Source organism: Aphis gossypii, chromosome 2 (assembly GCF_020184175.1).
Source record: "Aphis gossypii isolate Hap1 chromosome 2, ASM2018417v2, whole genome shotgun sequence".
NCBI lineage: Eukaryota > Metazoa > Arthropoda > Insecta > Hemiptera > Aphididae > Aphis > Aphis gossypii.
In genome coordinates this window covers 3,248,408-3,273,688 of record NC_065531.1, presented here as the reverse complement: position 1 = coordinate 3,273,688, position 25,281 = coordinate 3,248,408, and the positions used below count along the sequence as shown (strand labels likewise).

General features: G+C 26.4%; 1 protein-coding gene across 1 annotated transcript in view; it reads right to left on the bottom strand.

Annotated features, from left to right (window-relative positions):
- The window catches only part of LOC114123676 (semaphorin-2A), a 347,857-nt gene that overhangs the window by 168,496 nt on the left and 154,080 nt on the right, over positions 1-25,281 (bottom strand). The window contains exon 5 of the mRNA XM_027986733.2: positions 18,087-18,123. The gene's annotated coding sequence lies outside the window, so the exon portion shown is untranslated. The remainder of the gene's footprint in view (positions 1-18,086; positions 18,124-25,281) is intronic.

Genomic DNA, 25,281 nt, shown 5'->3' with positions numbered 1-25,281 from the left:
GAATAAAGGTATAATCATATTAATCCATATTTTAATACAATAAAAATTTAGCTTTTAAAATACAAATTTCTATACACCTTGAGAAAAATGTATCGTGTTTTTTTTAACCATTACGATGAATATATAATTATTAAATAAGTTTTTATTATTTATGATTTATTTTAATGATATTTAGTTATAAAAACAGATACTGTTATAATAATACGAGTAGAATCAGTATTTATCAAGAGTTCAGATATTAAACAAATTAAACCCCACACACAATTAAAATTAAAATGATAATAATATATGGAATAAAGTGTCATCTATGGATAACTTCAAAAATAAAAAATAAAAATACATTTGACAATTCAGTTTAATGCTCGGTTTAATTTAATGCCCTCATTAGCCTATATATTATATAGTGACTTTATCTTATAGATATATAAATAATCGATTTTAATTGATTGTTGGTTATGCGAAATACAAAGTATTATAAACTGTTTACTAATCTAAAAAAAAAAAAAAAAATCATAAATGTATCAATAAAATGAACAATAAATGTTAAAATAAAAGTCATATAACACATTATATTATCAAAATAAACACGAGGAACGTCAAGATAATTAATTGTCAAACTTTATGGCAACATTATTTCATTGTCACTTAATATAAATTAATAATGATAGCCCTATTCATTTCAAATTAATGCATGTAATAAAATATGGATGGAATTCACATGGTCATTAAATGTGAGCTTATGTTTTTAGAAATAAGGGGATCAGTTCACGGACGAAAACATTTCCTATATTGTAGCGCCTTCCGGGAATATTTCACTAGTTTACAATTTTCACTGTTTGCAGATATAAATCCTCCAAAAATTAATCAATAAACTAGGTTACATTGTTTCTAAGCGAATTCTCTGTTGTTAAAATAATAATTTGACAGTTTTAAATAATAAATTGGTACCTTGTTTTAGATCCCAAGTATCTCAATAATAATAATTATAATATAATGTAACTTTTATATATATAAGTTATAAGCGATAGATGGTCTATTGTTATTCATAGTTCATTATAGTTCTTAAAATGTTTAAGTTAATATAGAATTATTATTAAGTATCAACTTATTCGTTATTGAAATTATTAAAATTTTCAATAGGTGACGTCTTATTAAATTTTACATTAAAATAAATTATATTGACGCTTACAATCAATATAATACTATAATAGTAATGATTGAATAAACTATGATATAACTATCTATTTATTTATAAGCGTTGTAAGTAATTTTCTAATTCAAATTTCGTGGGTTGAAAAACGGATATTTGTTTGTTTATACAGTATTTAGTATTTGAATTTATAAAATAATAACTATTTATAAACATTATTAACATTTTTAACATTTTTAAATAATATTTGGTGAGTAAAAAATTAGTGACAGACAGGTAAAAGTAAATATGACAAGTTACAATGATAGCGTAATCATTATTATCATAATGTGTTTTAGCAATATCATAATTTGAATATGAAGGGAAATAATATTAAAGACAAAAATACAAAGTAAATTTGTTTAAAACTGTATATATATTAATTTTTTAAAAAGCATAAATAATTCAAAGGTAGACTATATAAAATATAAACCATAATTTGAAATGGTTTATTCGCTTGAAAAAAAAAATAATAATAAAAATAAAGAAAAAGTATTCTTGTTATAATATAATTTGAATAATTTGATCATATTATACTTCTCAAGAATTAAAGATAAACGCCAAAAATATATTTTTTATTTATAAATATGATACTCAGGAAATAAATTGAATTAGTTGTCATCAATCAATCAAGTGACACATATAATAAAATATATTTTCTTTTTAAATGTTGATACTTAGAATTATTATTTATTACATTCAAATAATCAACTATACATTTACAGTTGCATATTGTATACATTATGTATTAAATATTTAATTGAATTAATAATTTAATGCTGACGTGTTGTTGCCTTTTGAAAACAAAAATATTGATTTTAACCTTCTTGAATGTTGTTTGGTATAACAAGAGAGATGACGGGTAATGTGAAACATTTATAAAATAAATGCGATTGTAGTTGATTAAATGTGCAATAGATTAAAATTAGAGTACCTACAGAAATATTTTTATCAAAACAGTGTTAATATGTTTAAGTGAATTCGGTGAACTGTCGCTTTAACTGCGTTGAAACTAAACACAAATTAGCATGACCATTAAATGATTCTTCGAAAAATGATGTCCAATAATTATTATTATCACAGTTAGTGTTTTGTATGGTTATCTTTACTAGTCAATATAGAGAAGCAGCTATATAACAGTAGTACATTGATGTGTGGAATATCTCGTTCGTCGTTCACTATTAAACGGAAAAAGCTTTTTATAGGTAGCTTTTGGTTCAGATCGGAGAATTTTTCGAACGAAATTTAGCGGAATTCGAAAAAAAATAAACATACCACCACTTTTGATAATAATAATACGCAGCACAGAGGATTATTATTCCACGAGCCAGCTTCTGTTTCAAGGAGGCTCACCGACAAAACAATAACACGCACCCAACTCCGTCGTCGTAGTAAAATATATACCCACATCCACACACCCACGTATATATACAAAACACACATACATATACATATATATTAAATTATATATAAATATATATACTTAATCACAGTAGGTTTTCGCGCAATTCGACGATTTTCTATTGTTATTATTAGCCGTGCGACTGCGATGTGTATTTATTAGACACTTGACGTGCATCGGCCACCGAGGGTATAAATATCTTGATCCGTGTCGAATCCTGTGGCGGCGGCAGCAGCACTGGTGGGAGCTTTGAGGGCAGAAATCCTTTTCAATTAGGAACTCGAATGTACATACATATGCCATTTGTTATAAACATACACCAGCTGCGTTTTACGCTCGTTGTATATAATATATACATACATTTGTATTTATTGTACGGTGAGAGGCACAGTAATGCGTTAGATTACTTTTTGTGAAACTAATTTTTTTTTAAATTCGACCCCATGTTTCTACATTATATATTTTGTTCGAAAAAATATTGGTTTAGTTCCACTAGGTATTAAAATATTATATATATATATCGATTAACATATTTTTATAAATCTACTTCAGACATTTGGTACCTATTGAATCGATTCAAATGTTTGTTTGATAGTAAAATGAAAATACATTGTTTACAAGTATTCGTAATCAGTACTTATACACATTATTGAATTATCAGCGAGTATTGATTAACTATTATACTAGTAATACGAATGCAGCAGCATCCGAACGATTTAGAATAAATGTTTATGTCCAGCTAATGATTAATTTTGTATAGATAATAAGTTCGTATATAAAGTAAACATCAAATTACACGTGTTACGCGGATAAAAGAGATTTCCAAGCAAACGTTTTGAACTTTGTTAATAAAATGTATGCATGAATGAATTTATTTATTCCAATATATTTAGTATCATTTGATACACATGCCTATTAATTAAACTAGGGTTATGAAATTAAAAGGGGAAAAAGTGTACCGAATAAAATTGAGGTCTAATTCTGAATCACCTCGAAGCAGCTGGAATAAAAATTTATTGCCCTATGGTAATATAACGAGGAAGCATTCCTTTTCCGTCACGGTTCGAGAATATATACAGCGTAGCGGTAAAAGGCTCCTCTAAGGGAAAGGTCGAAGTGACTCTTTTTGTATAATAAACTTTTAAACATAATATATTATATCTCGAAAACTATTACTTGGCTTAACGCTAGCACTCTGAGGACTGTTTCTTGCGGAGTTTATGTCATGTATACCACAACGGCGACCACAATATAATATGTATATAGCGTATTCCCACGAGGGTTGTTCGCTAATTTAAAGTGGTATTTGGTTGGACAATAAAAGTCCATTACTTCATTATTTCAAACAAGCGCGAACCTTTGTGAGTTGTTGCTCATTGTAGTTTTGTCTCTTGAGTGTATTCATTTGAGTGGATCACGTCGATTTTGTGACGCGTGATGAGTATGTGAGACATACAGTCCAGTTGACGGAATAACGGGGTTAATCTTATATTTAATTTCATAAATTTGAGCGTTCATAACATTAATTTATTCCAACATATATATTTTGATATTGATATTTTCATGACGATGTTTTATACATTTGCACGACTCTAAATGAAATGATAGTAAAAAATGAAATAAAATTCATCTACTGCTGGTGCAAACGATGATTATAATAAAGTTGAAAAAAAAATTCTCGACAAATGGACTATTCAACATCATTCAAGTGTTATGGAGACGCTTGTAAAAATGTTTGAATAGTAATAAAAAAATTTACGTAGTATACTATTTATTGATTGGTAAAGTTAAGTGGTGCGTTGAAATACGTTAAAGGTTTTTATTATTATTTTATTTTCTTTCTTTCTTTCTTTCTTTTTTTTTATTTTTTTGTTTGGAACGTGTTGGATTTTATTTATTTAGTTTTTTGTATCTACAATCAAGTACTTCAAATCGTTACAGACTGACGTTTAACGAGTTATGAGAGGGGAGGACAGCTTGAATATATGAGTTATTTTATTATAATTTTATGAACCAGCTACTCTAGCGGAGTGTCTACGCAGACTTTCGAAAACATAGAACACACCAACGTATTTAAAGTAATTATATAGATAAAATGCACAGTTTATTTGTATAAATAAATAGAGTATTTATGTAGCTTTGTAAATCTATCCAAATGGTCTTTGTTTCCGGGGGTCGTGTTAAATTAAAAATGCATATTGGTAAGCATATACCTACATTTTATATTGTATCACTATAGAGTATATAGTTAAATTTGGCAATAATAAAAGCTGAATCATTTTAATGTGTGAATAACAAAATAATATAATTACAGTAAGAATGATAATAAACATAATACATATTAATATCTATAAATATATTGACGTAGTACGGCCAATTATTATATTTATATACATTTTTATGCATACACTATACTTATAATACAATTAATGAACACCTAATTATTAAAAAATGACACGAGAATATTTTTTTGCTTTTAACTAAAGAAAAATATAATTTTTTTATCGTTTGCGTGCATTTTCTATAGAAAAAATATGCTCCTTTTTTAAACGAAGTAGTATGGTGAAAACGAACTCTTTTAATAATCTAATATAAAAAAATAACTCTTTCAACTTTTTGTCTGTCGATCTATAACATTTTATAATCATATTTAATATTTCAAAAAAGATCAGTGTAATAAAAATTGTGTAAAGGTAAAAAAAATAAAGAATAATTACACTATTTTTTTTCTTTATACTCGAATTGCTAAATTTATATATAAAAAAAAATGTTACAATAGAAGTTACCCGATTCAATGATATTTAAATTTTATTGTAAAAATTTTTTATTATTAAAACATTATTATGTATAATCACTAATATTTAATAAAATAAGTATGTGTTCGAGTTTCGGTATACATGTATTATGTCTCAGCTTACTTAATAAAAAAAATATATATTTTGTTATTTAATAATATGTACCTATTGTATACAAAACTATAGCTAAGCAATTTCAAATATAAATAGTTTAAATGTTCAAACAAATACTAAAATCTATTAATACTTTAGAAATGCCTACATTTTTTGAACATCATCATATTATTACTGTACAGTGTACAGTGTGTACACTATATATAATTCATGTTTGGGATTTCGACAACCCAAAAAAAAGTGGTGTGCTTGTGCTATTATTCTTACGTTGTATTGTGCATTTATTTGTTAGTCAATAAGTACAGAGGTATTTTAGTGGTATAATTAAATAATTGGTAGAAAATAGTAATACGCTTCAAACTTTAATAGAAACTCAATAATTGTATAATTGTATATAAAACAAAATTTTGTATATTTTTAAATGAATTATTAAGAAATTCCATGATAAGTCTTCGTTCTGACATAAGCCATTTTTTAAGTATAAAATTCCCGATAATACTCGAGTAAAATAAAAAACGTGTCTCTTATATGTGAATATTTCCGAATTTATATCTATGTACAATCATTTTAATTTTACTTAGATTATATTTATATAATAGCTGCAGGTTCAAGTATCTTGTTTATAAAATCAAAATGAAAAATTGACTAGGCAATGTAAAATTTATTATTGATTCAAGTTCCAAAAATGTAAGTTGCAGAGTGCTGTCCAATTCTTATAACACAATTTTTGTATGTACCAATCATATGAGTATATTTTAAGTTACATACGATTAATGATTATACAGGTTTATAAATTGTTATACTGTAATTCATTGAATAATAAATAGTTATCTATAACAATTATTCACGAGTTAAAATGACACATACACAAATAATTTCCATACAAATTTACATTATGCTCGAACATTAGATTTATTTACGTTTAAATTTATTTGTTAATTCGCCATAAACAAAAAAATTGTTCAATATTTTATTACTGACTATAATACAATATTATCACTGTACCTAAAAATGTATGTATTTTTTCACCAAAGGTATGCTATTGCCAGAGTCAAAAAATGTATATGAATATTTAGTCTGCAATAAAAAAGTGTCTCGTGTTCGCGTATTGAACTGTTAGGGGGCAGTTAAAAAAAATAAATAAAAAATGAAAAGTATGTTTGTATTCCAACAGTTCATGTCGTATTTTTTATTGCCATTGGGGCGTCTTTTTCGTATATGTTTTTATTCTCGAGCCTAAATAAAGCTTCCATGATTCACACACACGTGTGATATATATATATATATATATATTATTACATACAATATACGCATGGGTGTTTAGAAGTCGCCCTTCCAAACGCACGCGGAAGTAGAAAGAAAGAGAGTGAATATATGAGTGAGAGAATGTGTTTACGGGGTAGAGGAAAATGCGAAAGAGTGTATATATATCAACAAAAAGGGGAGAAAATAGTTACTGCTATATCGACAGACCCTATGGTCTATAGACTTATAGCCAATACTTCGATATTAGCTTTTATCCGGGTGGTTGGGCTCGGGACGTTCAAAATTTGTTATTTTTGGATTCGCCTATCGTGACTCGAAACCGGATGCAACGACGGCAGCAAACTGTGACAATGGATATGCAAAAAACAAAAGTTTTGGGGAATTCGCTAATCCTGTTTTGAAGTTCTTCTGAGACAAAATAAAAAAAATAAAAGGACGGCAAAGAATCAACACAGAATTACTGTTGTGTTGCATTTCAAATGCAAAAACCTAACGAATCGTAACAATCCGTGTAAATGGGGCCGACAATGACTGTAGCAAACCCGAGGGCTCACAGGACGCGTCTTACATAAATTATAAAATAGTACCACTGGTTTCAGAGTAAATAAACAAAGCTGATTATCAAAATAATTAAGGCTTAAAAATATACAGAAACATTATTTCACCTAGTAGTGGCAGAGAGACAGTTAATAGCAATTCATCGCTTAAATTTTCATCGGCTATAGGTATATTATTAGTATTAACGTATTTTAAGGGCTGTTATTTATTGAATTTGAAGAGTAAAATAATTTGAATTTGAAAATCCGTATGTTCAATAAATTCTATATGAATAAAAGTATAGTATTGTACAGTTGTTAGTTAAATTAAATATGTATGCAATCCATATTTTGATATTTAAGTAAAAATTTAGTTGTTCGATTGAAAAACATCTGTGAACATAAGAACCAATCCAGTCAAATAGGTACTTAGGTAGCACTTGAATATATAAAAACGTCTTATAAAATATTTGCATACCATTTATACAATGAATACCGACCATATTTATTAATGTTTTGTTTTTTATTATTAATTTTTTTAAAAAGAAATAGTGAGATATGACTAGTAAAGCAAAAGTACTAACAAACTTATAAATATAAATTTCATAGAATTATGATTTATGAACTTTAATCTGAAAAAGGACTTAAATAAATAGTGAAAATAAGAAAATACATTTTATAGGTACTATGCTTAATATTTTTTAATTGTAGGGGTTTGATAGAAATGAACACTTATTTTTATTCATAGAATCTTAGTAATTATTTTTCTTATAAATGGAATTATTCTTCAAAGGAATTACGAGCAATTCTATCCTGAACTATAAATTTAAGGATTTTTACTTAAAATGTTACCTACTTAACATGTTATACAAATAATGTTTCTTTGGAAATATTCCATGTATGCTTTGACAAACAAATAAAGAATGAGATTTATAATAATTCAACTACAGGAGAGAAGTAATACTTTTATATCATAAAGAATTAGGGTATAGAACCAAAACTGGACAGTATCCAGTTCGTCACTCAACCAAATATAATTTACAAAGCCAATGTGAAAAGTTTTCAAATATTATAGCCAATAAATTCACCACAACTTGTTCTCACTGCCAAAAAACATCACAACTTTCTTTAAATTTATAAACAGTGATTTTTAACAGAAAGTCAAATAGTTATGTTTGCGACAAAATAAATGAAGTTCTAAAAAGACGAGCAAGTGAGTACCGTTCTGTTTTATAGTAAAATATATTGAGTGGATCACTGTAATATATGTGTTAAATTTGAATGATTAATAGGTAATTATATTAACATCGTAAAGGAAAACTATTTAGAGCAGGTCTGTAAGCCTATACTACTATGAGTATTATTTATTGTAATAATAATAAAAATAATTTATGCCATATTATATTATTTTTATTAACATATGAGTCAATTTCACTTTACCGTAAAACAGTGTACATAGGTTCATTACATTCATTGTATAAATAGGCAATATATTTAAATTAATCTTAATTTTTAAAATATCAATGCATAAAGTAAAATTTATAATACTAAATGTTTAATATTTTTTTGAGCTATAATTATTTATAAATGCTAAATAAAAATAATAAAAAATTAGAAATTGTAAGTCCCTATCAATGATGTTTTTGAATTATAACAAACAATGAACATTTTTATTAATATCTAAACATGTAATTTATGCCAAAGGCAATACATTGAACATTTTTTTGAACATATATTTAGATAAATTTGTATTTTGTATAGTGAGAGGATGATGACCATAGTGAATAATAAAATATTAAATTAGGTACTGAAATTCAGAGTCCTGATTCTCTTTATATGATGCCGATAATAACACAATACTACAATTATACCTATATCATTATTAAAATAATACATGTATACAAATTACGATAATGCAGTTAAAATTATAATAATTAAAACTTAAATTTATTTATCAATAATGCTTAATATTTGGACGAATATTTGTTTATTCCTGTCAGTACATATTGTCCATGGTTATAGTAATACTGAGAAATAAGTAGTTCCATATAGTTATGCGAGTATATCTGTTGTCAATTTCTTACAAATATAATCAATTGAAATCTAAACTATTTTTTGAAAAGTTTTTATGAAAAAAAAAAAATGTTTAAACCACGTGCCTACGTATATCGTAATAGATTCTATAAATGTATAGATTACTAACAAATTAAGCTTAGCTCCTAACCGCATATTAACATTACACACAATATATTAAGGTTTTTATTGATATCATATTTTTATTTTATTTTGAACTGTTATAAGTTATCATATAAATAATAAATAATAAATTTATATATCTTAGTTATATTATATATATACAAGAAAATATGTCAATTTAACAAAGCTCAGAATCGCAAAGGATTAGCATACATTTAATAATAAAGTTAGCTCACAAAGAACTACCTAATGAAGCGCCTTTATATCGTACTTTGATTTAAATTCAAAATAATATATACGTTTGCATATGTAAACTTAAAAAAACTGCATGTATAATTTGACTTATAATAGAAGTTTAATTGTTTTCTTACAAAATACCATTAACAATGTGTTTTGGTTACCAATATTTTAAATAACGTTTTCGATTTATTAATTTTAAATATTTGTATTAATTTGTATCTTATATCAATATTGTTTCTAAATCTGTATAATGTATAATGTTCAAACCTGTACCCCAGAAAAATACAGTCTATAACGTAGTAATCGTAGTATTATGAACATTACTAGTTACATAAGTTATACATTTTGTTAAAAGTTGTAATTTTATTGTTATGGTTATTTATATAGTAGGTAAATCTGAAGTTTTTAGTACAAAGTTTGAACTGAATGCTGATTTACAAAACAATTATGTCTGGAATTCATTAAACAATGTTTCTAAAACAGTATTTTACTATTTTTGGTTTATTTATAAATTAATTTATACAACCAGTCAATTTTAAAACTTTAATTAAAATACCTACGATGTGATATTTTTTATGTTATATATATCATATTAATTATTTCAAGTTTATTTTTTCCAATACAAACTTGAAATTTTAAATATTGTACCTATGCGATAATATTATGATTTTATACGTTTAGAAGCCAAACTATTTTAACTCTCATCCAGTATTTTTTTTTTGTGTACAGATAATATATTCAAAATTTCATGTCAAATAGCAGAAAATAATAATAACATTTTTCTGATTATGGAAGTTATATTGAAGGTATACTATATAATATGCAATTCAAATTTGGTACAATAGAAAATTTTATTTTACATTTTTATCGTTAATAATTTCGTTAAATTATCACTTCATAAAATAACGAAAATGAAAAATTATACCTTTAAGAAATCGTTTAAAATGTATAAAAGCCAAAGCAACAGAACTTTTAATATTATATTATAATTTCGTAATATTGTGTATATTTTAGTTTATTTTACAAGTTGTAAGGTTCGTTAAAAATAAAAATAAATCCATTAAATAAAAAAAAAAAATGTATTTTGAGTTTTGACAACAAATGTATCGATTAAAAATAAACATTTTTTTTCTTTATTATTTATCAAAAATGTGTGGAAATTTATAAATAAATTAAAATTAAAATATCTAAAATTCATAACAGTTACACATTTTTTTTAAAACATTAATAATATATACTTGTACAATTAATAATAAATACTCGTAACTAGATTTTAAATTTTTATTAGTATAATTATTTTTTTTATCTGCATAAAATAAGACATTTTATTCCGGAAAATAAATGAAGCAATGTAAGCTTACAAAGAAAATAAATAAAAAATGTATTATATGAAACGCAACCAAAAGAAAATCCCGATATAAAGAGATGAACTTTGAAGCCTTTCGAGTTTCGACGCGTATATGATGTTAGTGCACACAAGACGTATGTTCGGTAGACATACAATATTTTCATACGTGTGTATATGCTCTTAACGTCCACCCGTTTAATAAACATCACGAGACTAGCAATAGATAATAATAAGAGATGATTTATAGGAGGAAATCAGTAGCGTCGGCGGATGAGGACGCACGAAGTGGGAAAGTACGAGGTGAGCATTTGGCGGAAGGTGGTAAGTAGACGGACGGGAGATGATGAGAAAAAACCTCCTCCATTAGATATATCCGAGTTGTTATTGGTTTATAATTCATGGTACAAGAGGAGCACTTATGTGCGCCCGCGGCTTCCAATAAATGAATATAAATCACGGTTAAGTGTGGCCCGGGAAAGAGGCTCTTTAATCCGACGGTTTTACGATGGCGGCGGTACCGTACTGTATTATATAACCTAGGAAATATGCCCCCCATTTAACCCCCACCACCACAACACACACGCACTTCTGTACCCGTTTTTCAATAGAGCTCAATGTGCTTGCGTATGTGAGGGTGTTTGTGTAAATAGGGTTTTCAACCGTGTCATGATATAAGGTGCAAATTTCACTAGATTATACCTATATGATACGAAAAACGACCCTTTCCTAACTATAATACGTGCATACGCGTACGCCAGAAATTCTAATATAGACAGATACTTTATGCGAACATAGTCTGAGACATGGTTTTAGGCCAAAGGGTTGCTGACCCAGCCACGATGATCTGGTTTTGTTTTCGGACGCTTTGGTTTAAAATGTCTTTAATAATAATGATATATCGATCAATCGTTATTGCCAATTATTGGCATACCTATTGTATAGTATACGTTTATTAGTTTATTACTGGCCGAGAAAAAAACTTGAAATATTTAAATATTGATAAAATTATATATTGAATTTATTTTTTGATTCCATATTTTTAGATTCAGAGCGAAGCGATTAGTGTAATGGTTTAACAATGGTTCATGTGAATACGTTTGTACGTTTTTTTAGTGAAAACAATGATTAGATATTCTACTTTGCAGTGGTTTCTAGTAAAACGTTGGAACTTGTTAGTATTTTGTTGATGTAAAAATAAAAAACTTCCAGTAACTTATAAAACAATTAGTAAAAAGAGAAAAAAATATATAAAACATTCTTACGCAAAACAAATTTTTGGAAAAATTAAAATATTTAATTTGTTATAAATCAAAAATGAATTTATGAACAATTTTTCTAAAACTTTTTAAAATTTAATACATAATTTTTGTACGTCATAAATTCCATTGAATTCTAACAGTGGATCTATTACAGTGATTTACTCAATACGAGACTCTTTCGACACTTATTATATACAACAGAGTGAATTTCCCGGATTTATTTGCTATTTGATTATATTCCTATGGCAAGTTTTGAAATATTGTATAACCTTTATACTCTAATCATACATTTCCCGTAATTCGTTGACATGTATTCATAACATATATTTTATTATATACGATATTCCATTTCCCTTAATTTATTATATATTTTGTTGTTGTTTATTTCTCTTATTTTACAAAATTAAGCTACAATTAAATATTATCCAAAGGTGTCAAAGATATCGCTATTCTTTGATAGAAAGGTAGTTAGATGGATAGTGGTTTTGTGTTTAGATTGTCTAAAATAGTTTTGACATCGTCATCGTTGTGAGTGACGTTGCTATAATAATCACAGTATAATGTACCTATATGGTTGTACCAAAGTTGTATAGTTACCATAGTTACGAGGTTATAGGTTACTGGTTATCACGATCATTGTGTGTTATTTACAGATGAAAATTAATATGGCACATCATAATACAATAATGTATTCCTGTGTGATTACCCTCGATATCCGATAGTGCTATAGGAATGCATAGTTGTAACTATCAATCATTTAGGAGTGGAAAAGCGTTAATAAATTATCATTATAGAACACGCGATCCAGGTTATGTAGTCGTGTAGGTACGTTAAATGTTTTATATTTTCTTAATAAATATACAATTATTATTACACTATAAAAAATTGTAAAAAAAAAATAACTATTGATAACCAATTTACTTAAATTTGTATAGTTCAAATAAAACACGTTTTATAATGTGAAGAAATGGAAGTTAGTTAAAATAATAATAATTAAATTGATGAATATTGAATACTGTCGAAATGTTTTTAAAATGTAAGACATTATACATTCTATTTATTAAATTAATTTTAGGTGAAAAAAATACGTAAATACAATTTACAAATAATTATATTATACCTACTTATTAAAACAATTAAAATTATCAATGAAGACTAGGTATTGAATTTTAATTAATAAAATAATAATAGTATAAAATAAATATCGTTTACAATAAATTAATGGCAATGTCTACCTATAATTAGTTCTATCTTTTTTTTTTTTTTTTGTATATATATTATTTTCTTTAAAATCATCGTTGTGTCGTATACTAAAACTATAAAAATATGACATTTTATATATAATTATTATGTGTATATAACTTTTAAATTTAACTACACTAAACAGTAAACATATAATAATATAAATAATGTTTGACTCCTATAAAAAAAATAATAATAATGATAGTCACTTTAATGTTTACTGAACTTTAATGTCCGTTGACAGCTATTATTATTATTGTAGTGTTATACATAAATATGCTTTAAATATTTTACAATGATTTTCAATTTATTATAAACCCTCTTATTATACTATCTCTACCTGTACATACCTAACCCATTCTATAGCTGTCCATTTAATTATATGTACGTTTAAAAAATAGATAATCGCATATTTAGATATTATTATTTTTAATAAAACAAGATACTTGTATTTCAAGCAAACGATTTTTTTTAACGTTTTTAAACTTTTAAATGTCTTTATTTTAGCTTATGAATTAGTCATATTATCCACATAATCACTTTCAACCATAAATTAAAAATGGAATATAATTTATTGGCTGATATGGTACATAATATTATAAATTATGTGTATTCATTTTTTTTTTTTTACAAATCAGTGAACTCAAGCAAATTTGATTTACGTAGCGTTATAATAAAATTAAGTAATCTGATGTAACTATAAGAATTATAAATTTTGATAAGCGTATGAAATATGTTTTTTTTTAAATTTTTTAATTATTAAAAGAATTTGAAAAAATTAAGTACTCACATTATATTTTAGCTATAACTTTCGATAAAAATACCATAGTTATTGTCTATTGAGTATAAAATAATCTACATACAATTTTAATGTACATGTTTTAATCGACATTGTACCCTAATTATAGTATAATAATATATATATTATAATAGGTAGGTAGTCAATAAAATGAATCTGAATATTTACATAAATTAGAGATACATCTATTACATACAATAATAATAATAATTTTTGTATGTAAATAGGAAGTACTTATACAGGGTGTATTTTTTCTGTATTTTAAACAATTAAACTTTAAACACCTGCGATTAAACAAAGAGCTTATGGTTTTACGTACATGACGATGTCGAAGTAAACAAAAGGACGATACAAACCAAAAATGCTCACCATGCAGAGTAACACAAAGCAATGTATAAGTGGCATTGTTTACTGAATATTTATGTTGGTACTCGTCGATAATATGTGGTATGGACGTCTTTGATCTGTTTTGTTCATGGTTTTTGTGTATAGATTATAGACCATGTAATACCCATATCATCCAACATCAACATATTGTAATGATTTCATATTATATAGTTTCCTATATTATGATACTTAAATAAATCGTAATCATTTAAAAAAGAAAAACGAATTTATTTATTAAGTAAACTATCAATGGGTTGTTTTTGAAAAGTATATGATAAAACTATAAAAATATCAAATATGAGTGATAAACATCAATTGTAAAAGTAGTTTGAAAGTTATGAGAAATTAAGGCTGAGGAGAAACAGTCAAATAAGTAAATGATAATACGATTACAGTCAGATAATCAATTTGGATTGTTATAAATGTATAATAAACGACATTTAAAATTATAACGCATCTACAACTAAGGCTGTCTAAGATATTTATTTTAAGAAACAATATACTAATCGAAAAAAATTAATTGTTAGTATCGAAATTTAAGTAAAAAAAAAAAACAATTTTCATTTTTTATACATAATATAAGTTATGAAAGTGCTACATTTTAGTCAATTTTAATCAGAAACTTCATTTTTACAAATGTTAAATTAACAAAGAAAGTTAATTGTAAAGTTTCTCAAAGATTAATTGACTAAGACTAAATGTCTAATTTATATCATTAAGAATCTGACGGCAAACACTGGGGAGGTACATATGGCATAGTTTAAGAAGATATTGTAATATGTATTACACTATTATGATGCGACAGCAGTTTCAAGACAACACAACGAGTCATTATATTCATTGTTTAGTAGAGTAAAATCATAAATTTTGATTTTAGTTGTTATTAATTATTTTATGGATACAAACTTTGATACTATAATTGTGACTAATGTAGAGAACTGTGAATTTAAGCGTCTATTGTTAACTATATTGCACATGGTATTATGTTGTTTGTTGTATCTTGAATTTATACCAATACATATTATATTATATTATAATTCAAATTATATAGGATTTATCGCTTTAAGTCTATCGCCAAAATATAAGTTTAAACATTAATAAAATACTTCAATTTACATTTGTACGACATAATCTAGCTTTAATTAAATAAACATTTTGTAATTTTTTTTTTTTTTTAATGGAAGGTACAAATGATACACAGTGAGTGTTTTATTGACTTAATTATTATTTTTTTTTTGTTATGAAAAAGTAGATGTAAACCTATGCAGAAAAGTTAAAGCGTTAGATTTCGCTGACTCTTGTTATAAAATATGATCCTACTTTAATGTATATGAATTACAATATTGATGTATTATTTAATAACAAGTTATTATTGATGAAAATATTATGATATTTATAAGTGATTTACTACGTTAATTTAAATTATCATATTATTGGGAAAAATGAAATCGTAAACAGAAAAAAAAAAATAGTCAACTCGTTTTGAAAATGATTGTTTAATATTGTATTCTAAAAAAATAAAATATTGCCGTAATATCTTTGTGAACACTTGTTTTCATTATATTATTGTAGAATTTAGAACATTTGAAATATTTAAGTACCTACTTACGTGTATTGTATTTTTTTGAATTTATATTAATTATGTTTTTATGTGATAAAGTATATAGATTTCTAAGTTTATTGCCAACTCTATAATTCACAATAATATTACTCGTATAAAACAAATTATTCAAAAAAAAAAAAAAAAAGATTCTTTGGGGAACAAATATTTATATTTTACATGTTTTATTAATTCATAAATATTCAAAATTATTAAAACCTTTATATTTTATAAAATATTCATCTGTTAATATAACCTTTTTCTTAATTTAGACAAATTGCTTTTAATTTATTCATTTTACATAGTAACTTCAGGAAGAAAATTCTTGACTTAATATTTTAATGATCCAATTATGTACAGCAGTGAAATAATTTTTTTTTTTTAAACTTTTATTACAATATGAGCCAAAAGTAGATTAAAAATATCTATTAGTACATCATGAATGTTTAGAATACTCGAGCATATGCGATTAGAATCAGTATTTAAAAATAAAATAAATCCAGAAAAAATGTCAATATTAAAAATTAACCACTGTTTGTACACCCATTATATTTAAAATACAATTTAACGTTCATGGACGATAAAAAAAGCCCAAATACCTAGAATTATTTATAAAATAAAACCAATACAACTAATATTTGCTTCATTAAATGTTTTGATGGCAAAGTAAATTATCAAATGTAACATGGAAAATAGAGTACTTTTTAATTCGAATCAAACAAAAATGTGAACAAATATAAATAACCATTTAGTATTTTTGAACGAACAACATACATTTGTTCACGATTTATTGATCACTAAAGTAGTAATTGTAGTTACCTGATTAATAATAAAGATAATGTTTGTTTTATTTTTTATAAGTTGGTAGTCAAATAAATATACTGAAATGTCAACTGTATTCCTTTGTAGGAATGTTGCTGTGATTAAAACACCCATTTCCCCAAAACATAGAATTTACATAGAAAATATTGAATAAATATTCTTTACGGATAAAATATAATACCCGGATTAAATAAATGTACGTATTATGTTCTACGTTTCTATCATTTTTGTTACAGTTATTCATTGATGTATTAGGTACCTATCTGTGTTTTATTATTTGTTCGTTTTAAACCCAGCTTTTGATTCAAATAGTTTATTAGTTAATACTTTCTAGTATTACCAACACACACGCACACAACGCATAGCAAAACCAAAATAACGAGCTACTCATTAATGCTGTTATTATAAGTACTAATATATGGACGTAATGTATAATATAATAAAGCGTTTAACGTCACAACTGAATACCATCGGTGGAGCGATGCTTTGTCCGCCGGCATTTATTATACGTTATTTGCAAAGGTCTATCCCTTGTTGCTCCGTAGTCTCCAGTTTCAAATGCCATGTGGCGACGGTCACGACTAATTTATTGGCAGTTTAAAATATCCACGTTATAAAAAGAGAGTGAGGACGAGCGAGTGAGGGAGGAGAAGAAAATATTTTGGGATCACGTAATTTATATGCCTCTCACGAATAACTAGTATAAATTCCACTCCATAACAACGACAACGATGACGATAATGATAATGACAATGGTTAACGTTGATGATTATGATAATAATAATAATGATAATAATAATATAGAAGATACGCGTCGATAGTATTGTAATAATCATACTTATAATAATTATAGTACGCGTGGTAAGGAAAATAACAAATTTTTTGACTTACCGGGCTGGTTTCTTCTTCGTTTTAACGATAAAAACACCTGAAAAAAAATAAAAAATTGATTAAGGTGTTTAAAATACAAACGATACTTATGATAATACCACTATTAATGTATTAGCGTATTATTTTTATAAAATTATATAAACATATGTATATGTATATTTTTTTGGGACTATTTCATGCGAATTTCGTGGATACAAGAAGTAAAATAATTACGTAATTCCATTTTTTATTTATTACATCCATTTATGGGACTCGTGTGTTAAACAATAGTTATATTTTCAATCACACCAAACAAATATTTAACTTGTCATCTTAATTCTTGGAACATTCTTTACTAGTTTTAGTTTTTTTTTCTTATGGCGATACAAAGTCACCTTTTTCTATTCATCTAAATAATGCATTTAAATAATAATTTTAAGACTTTATCATCTGAATTTGTTTTCTAAACAAAATAAGATGCATACAAAATATGTCATTTTCTCTTAATACGAGTATTAATGTCATAAAGATACTGATTTATTAAATAAAAAGTATTTATATTTAAAGTTATGAATGTTTGCAATTGGTTTTATTATTTACAATAAACGTCAGGTATAATACCTAAGTTCTATAAAATAAATATTTAATTCATTTCAAAGTGTATGCCTGTTATAAATAAATTAGATTATATTCATAAATCTTTATACAATATTATATAAAATATAAGAAATACATTTTAAATATTTGTATGTAAATTTAAAAATTGTCATAAGTTATGGATGTCCTTTAAGTATTATCTACTGAAATTACTATTTTATTAAATAGGTAAATTGAAATATTTTTAAACTATCTATCAGTGGTTTTTCCTGAATAAATATTGGTTACATAGTTTGACTAAGTATCAACTATCAACAGTATTCCATTCCTTCCGACCGTCAATTCTAAACAATCCTTTCAAAACATATGAAATAAATACGATTTTTTAAATGTTTTCAGTGTTGAGAATTATAGTCGTGTAAACCGGCAAAAATTATCACTGGGATGGAGTATTTTTTTTTTTAAAAAAAGGAGAAGATAAAATATGTGTTCAGGTAGGTACGTCAAAGCAATCGTTAGCTGAAAGAAAAAAAGAAAATTTTATTTTTACGGCTGTTAAACACATACACAACACATACGTTTGGCCTAATACATATAGGGCTGTTGGGGAGGGATGCTCAGATGGGGATAGAAACCGATCAGCCATGATGTTTATTCAAACGAACGTTTCCTGCTTTATCCTTGTGTAAAAATACAGTGCTTGTTTTCTCTCTACTGTATTATGCTCAAGTAGTATATTATACATATACAGTATACAAGTGTACACTTGTGTGCACATACTCACACCCAAGTTCTTCGAAAATAATTTAAAAGGCACTGTTTTGTGACAACTACGTAATTGACTCTCTGTCTCGAGAATCCTGGCAATACATACACGGTCCACTAGTTCAACGAAATGCGTACGCGAGAAGTGAAACATGATTTGGATGGACGCCTAACGGATGGAACTTTGCTGCTTTTTGCACTCGAATAACACACTTTTTGAACGTCTATAACCCTGTCTGCCTGAATAGTAGAGTTTTCTAGGTCGGTCGACTACAAGAACATAAATCACCGGAGACGATACTTTACTTAATACGCACACACGTATTAAACCCATTACTATACTTGCGTGAATCGAGTTAAAACTCGTTGAACCGAAATAGACCTATCATTGAGAAGAAAAAAAAAGTTTTTATGTTCAATTCGTTTTGTGCCGAATACATAAAATAATCATTCTGATAATATTTGTTTTGATTGTGAACCAAAAACAGAACAATAATGTAATAAAAAATCATCGCAATATCATCAACATATTATAGGTAATAGGAAAATATATCTCATTATATTGCCATATATCTAATAAGAAGTAAATACTTCATTTTCAATAATAATATTATATAATTGAAATCACTTGATTTATAGAGGTGAGAATAAATAAAAAAAGTTTGATGTATTACAATAATTCATAAATAAGGTAAAAATATGAAGTCAATATTTTATTGGCTCGTTGAAAAAAATAGTTGATATATATATACATAAATAAATAGTATACATTTAATTTTAAACTAAAAATTTGTTTTTTTAATTTATATAGGTAACTGAAAAACCTTTCAACTCGTCGGTGTAGCTAAAATTGAATGAACAATAATTTTCTGATTTTGCTTATGAATATACATTTTTTAAATTATTTATAAGTACCTATATAATAATAAAATTCAATAAGCATGTGAGAAAACAACAAGAAATATGCACATATAACTCTTAAAAGGTGTCTGTTTAATTACTGGAATGATAAACTGAAGTGATATTTATGCTTAGGTATTTATTTTTACATATTGACTGACGCCTTTGATTATAGTAAGAGATGAATGGCAAATTGCGTTAATTATAATTATATTAAAAATATAAACACCTGTCAGAGTCTATATATTTTCATAGAAGTGGTTAGTTAATGATAGTCAATAATATTATATATAATATGATATTAAGGACAAAATATGTAAAACATATAGTACCTATAATTCAAAATTAAACAATTTCATTAATTCATGATTAAATTTAACATCGGAATTTTCACATTATCTTTTGGATATATGGCTATATATATTATATTATATTGTATATATATATATACATAAAAAAATGATAAATAATATGAATTTAAGAACATATATTATAGTCATACTTTAACCAACACAATTACAATATTTATCACAAGTGAACATATTTTTTTGACATAAATTGAACACAATACTTTTTTGAATAAGTCAGAAAAACAGTAGTGGAAACTATAAATTTATATTATACCCTTATTAATGATGAAAATTTAATAGTATGGTTGGGAGAACAAACCATCTGTTGACATTTTATTATTTTTCTTAAGTTATTTGCCGAGTTCAATTAAATATATATTTAAAAAAGTAACGTAATATTTTAAAAACAAAAACAAAAAAATATTACAATATTTATAGGTATTTAACACTAATCTTAAATTGCTAATTTTTATTAAAATTTGTGAGGAATTCCAATTTTAAACTTAAATTATTTTTTTACATGTTTTAAATCAAGTTATTACAACATATTTTATATTGAAGTCCAGATTGTATTTTATAGGTACTAAAACTTTTTATTGCGAATAGAAATTATGCTTTTTAAAATAGTAACATACTACCTAAATATTATTAAGACTCTGGATTATTGATACTTACTCAATGATCTCATATTACAAAATCACATAGAATACACATATATATTATTATACGTAATACGTTTGAATATATGATTTATATTTTTTAACACATAGTTAGGAATAATATAGTTTTTATTGTTTTTTAGAACATAACTTTACAAAATATAAAAATTAAATTCTATTACATGACTCGATCAAGAAAATGTAGGTACTATTGCTATTACATAACTGCGAACCTGCATAGTTATATATTATTTCATTAAACTGAACCACCACTATTTTTGTATCTATATAGTTATATATTTGAATACAATTTATTTATTTTTTAAAATGTTTCGAATGTTTAGAATAATTCTGTCGTTGACTAGATGATCGGAGGAATTATATATATATAAATAATAATCATTCCGATGTAGCAATTTCATAACATTAAAATCCGAACACAATGAAATGTATTTTGACACATAATACATAAATACCTTACGTATTTTTTAAAAAAACTGCGCACTCGTTCAATGTTTAGACACCAACGCATAAAATCCTTATGGTTAGCGAAGTATAATATAATTGTATATAGCGTTGAACCAACGGAGAGGCAGCGTACTGCATGATCATAATAGCACATCACTCTTACAAAAGCATATTACACGTACATAAGTATGTAAATGTATGTATGACGTGTATGTACAGTGTACATTGTGTATATATTTTGTACTGAGGGTTACATTGAACTCTATTAATCTGGATTAACTCTGTCTACAAAAGCATTCGCTCTCCGGTCGCAATCACCTCTCGCACGGTTTTCACTACACTCATATACGCTCGCACGCCACTTTCCACACTCTGTCAGCCGTCTATCCGTTTGTCCATCGTACCACGCAGACGACGAAAATTGCGTCGCGGCGTATAACGGCGGCTATAGGCTGGTCGTGTTTTAGTATAGTGTTTAATCTCCTACACGCATAAAGGGTAGTTAAAAAAAGGGGTATTAAATACAAAAATAGGCCTTTAATGCATTATAATACGTAGTTAGTGGGCCAAAGGCATTGGGAAAAAATATCTCAACTCCGGTAAAACAGTGTACAGCTAACATGTAAGGCGGATAGGAAGTGAGTACCTATATACTGTCGTCCTGCCACTGCACTTCGGTCGTACATGAATAAGAGGTGGGCGGACAAGGTGGGGGACAGTCAATCAAACGTCATAGGCCTTTGTGAATGTGTGTGAGTTTTATGTGGTACACATACGCACGCACACATACGCATTATATACTGATCGATATTGTATACATATATTGTACGAAAACCAAAGGGTCGAGACTAAAGCCCCCATCTCTCTGATCCTGCCCGTCGTCATCCCCCAGGTCGCGATTTGACACGAACATTCCATTATCTCGGTCAACATTGCCAAATACCATATACGCAGCTTCGTCCATTTGATACAGCGGTGGCCACCGCCGCTGCGGAGATTTATTCCCCCGGGGGTAAACCTCCCCCATGACGGAGAGTTCTCCCCCTATGTTATTACTTAAATTTTTATATTAGGTCTCTTATAAAATAATTTGTAATACCTATACTATATCCATAATACATGGTGTATTTATAGATACATAAAGAACACAGATGAACCGATGACGTTGTCATGAACTCATAATTATCGAATAACGCAAAGGTCAAAACCAAACAACCACAATAATGACTCAATGCCAATTGTCTGTCTTTGAAACTGACACTAACCGATGATATATGTATAGTAGGTACTCATTAATTATTAATGTATTTTGTTAATTTGTAGGTTCAAAATTTAAATTGATAACTCCACACAAAGGATATAATTTTTTTCAAGTGTAAAAAATTATTACGATATTTCTCTCCACCACTCCGTTCCGTAAATTATACTTGACCTACTGAAATTATACATATATATGTGTATACTAAACGTTCATCTGTATGTCAGTGTTTTGATTTATGTGATTTTCATGGTTTTTTTTTTTACAAAAGTTTATGGCCAACCGGGAACAAGTTCTACACCGTAGTGATATACTGGCCGGATTTCATGTCAACCCCATTGAACTTAAAAATAATGGTCCGATCGATAAATATATATATATATATAGGTATTTACGAGTATATAATACGTGGTATTTAATTAACTACTACTTTAGACGTTAAGCATCAGAAATAATAATAAAAAAAAAACAATTTTGAAAATAAACATTTAAATAAATTCATTTTGAACAATATCATAGAACTATATAAGTAATAATTGGATATTACAAAAACAGAACCCATAAAATGGATACAATATCAAGTAAATATTACATATTATATTTTGATCTATAAAACATACTCGCAAATCGTAATATCAATTATTTTAATTTTTTGGGTTAGTTTTTAAATTTATACTTTAACCCTAATTACCATGATAAAAGTATATCTCTTTATGCTTTTGTTCATATTTTATCTTATACATCGGTTATGGAAATACATTTTTTTTTTTATTATAGTTCACTTTTCAAATTTATAATAAGAAATATTGATGATTATTGCAAATGTGGTCAATAACACATTACCACGGATATTAAAATAAATGTAGTAGTTGTTGCAAACACAAGGTATATATGTTGTATATGTGAACAATTATTAAATTTATAAATAAATACTTAAAATAGTATATATTTTTAAAAATGTTTGATTTCAATCATTTAAAATATTATATTTTATGTATAGTTAAAATTCATAAAATATTGTTCACAAATCATTTTGCTTTCCAATAATATTTTTATACTACTATAAAAATTTCAAAATGTCATCAATGAGAATGAGATATAGTATTTACCTAGTATATAATAATGTAGTTGTATAAAAAAAAAAAAGAATTAGACTATTGGCATTTAAGAAAAGAAGAGTTGACGAACCAAGTAATTCAAATGTCAACAAAAAAACACTACGTATATGATTCCAAGTATACTATAATTGTATATTAAAGGAAAAAATAGGTGAAAAAGGGTTGATTTTCCATAGAAGACTTTTAGGGGCTTTGTACACAAAATCGTCGAAGCCTATCGTTTTTCAGTATAAGTCTCCGCACCTAAGAAATTTCTCAAATATTTTTTCTTTACATTACTAATGATCTCTAAACAAAAAAAAGATATGAACAGAGCTTTTTTTATATTTTTCTTTTAACCAACGTAGAGTGACGTTATTATTTCGGTTGGTAAAGCGCGTGCGACGAAATTCAATTTTTATTTTCTAACAATATGCAAACAATTTACCAAGTAAGAACGCTTTAAAACTACAAAGATGAAAATAATGTCATCATACAAACATATACGTAAACACGTACATATTATATTATGATATGATAAAATATTATATAAGCAAAAGTGTTGATTTATTATATTATTACGATTTTAGGAGACGTACAACTCCAAGGTGGAGAAGTGAATGAAATAATGTAGAATAAATAAAACAAACCACCCCCTCGAGGTTTAAGTAGTAGCTTTGTGTTATTATTATTATTATTGCATTTATATATTTTAAGGGCAAGGAGCAGCCTATGAAGTACGTTTTACGAAAAAAAAATATCACATTCATATATCTAGATGTCTTCCGCTTAAAAATTTCCCTCGCTGTTGTTCCCAACACACTTTTCGTCTGTGATGTGAATGTATGGGTGTGTATATATGAGAAACAGAAACTTTTATTTGATTTCTACGGAGAAATGGAAAAAGTTTACCCCCTTGAAGAGCAAACCGGGTAGGTGGGAAAATACCTAACACGCAATTTCGTGTTATTATTTTTTTGTCTACTACTACTACTACTACGACCACTACTACAACTATACTATTACTACAACAGCAGTCGCAGTGACAACGTTAGAAAAAACAACCCCCCTCAGTACAAATATTTACAAAATGCGATTTTTCAGTTTTATGGGATTGGGTTG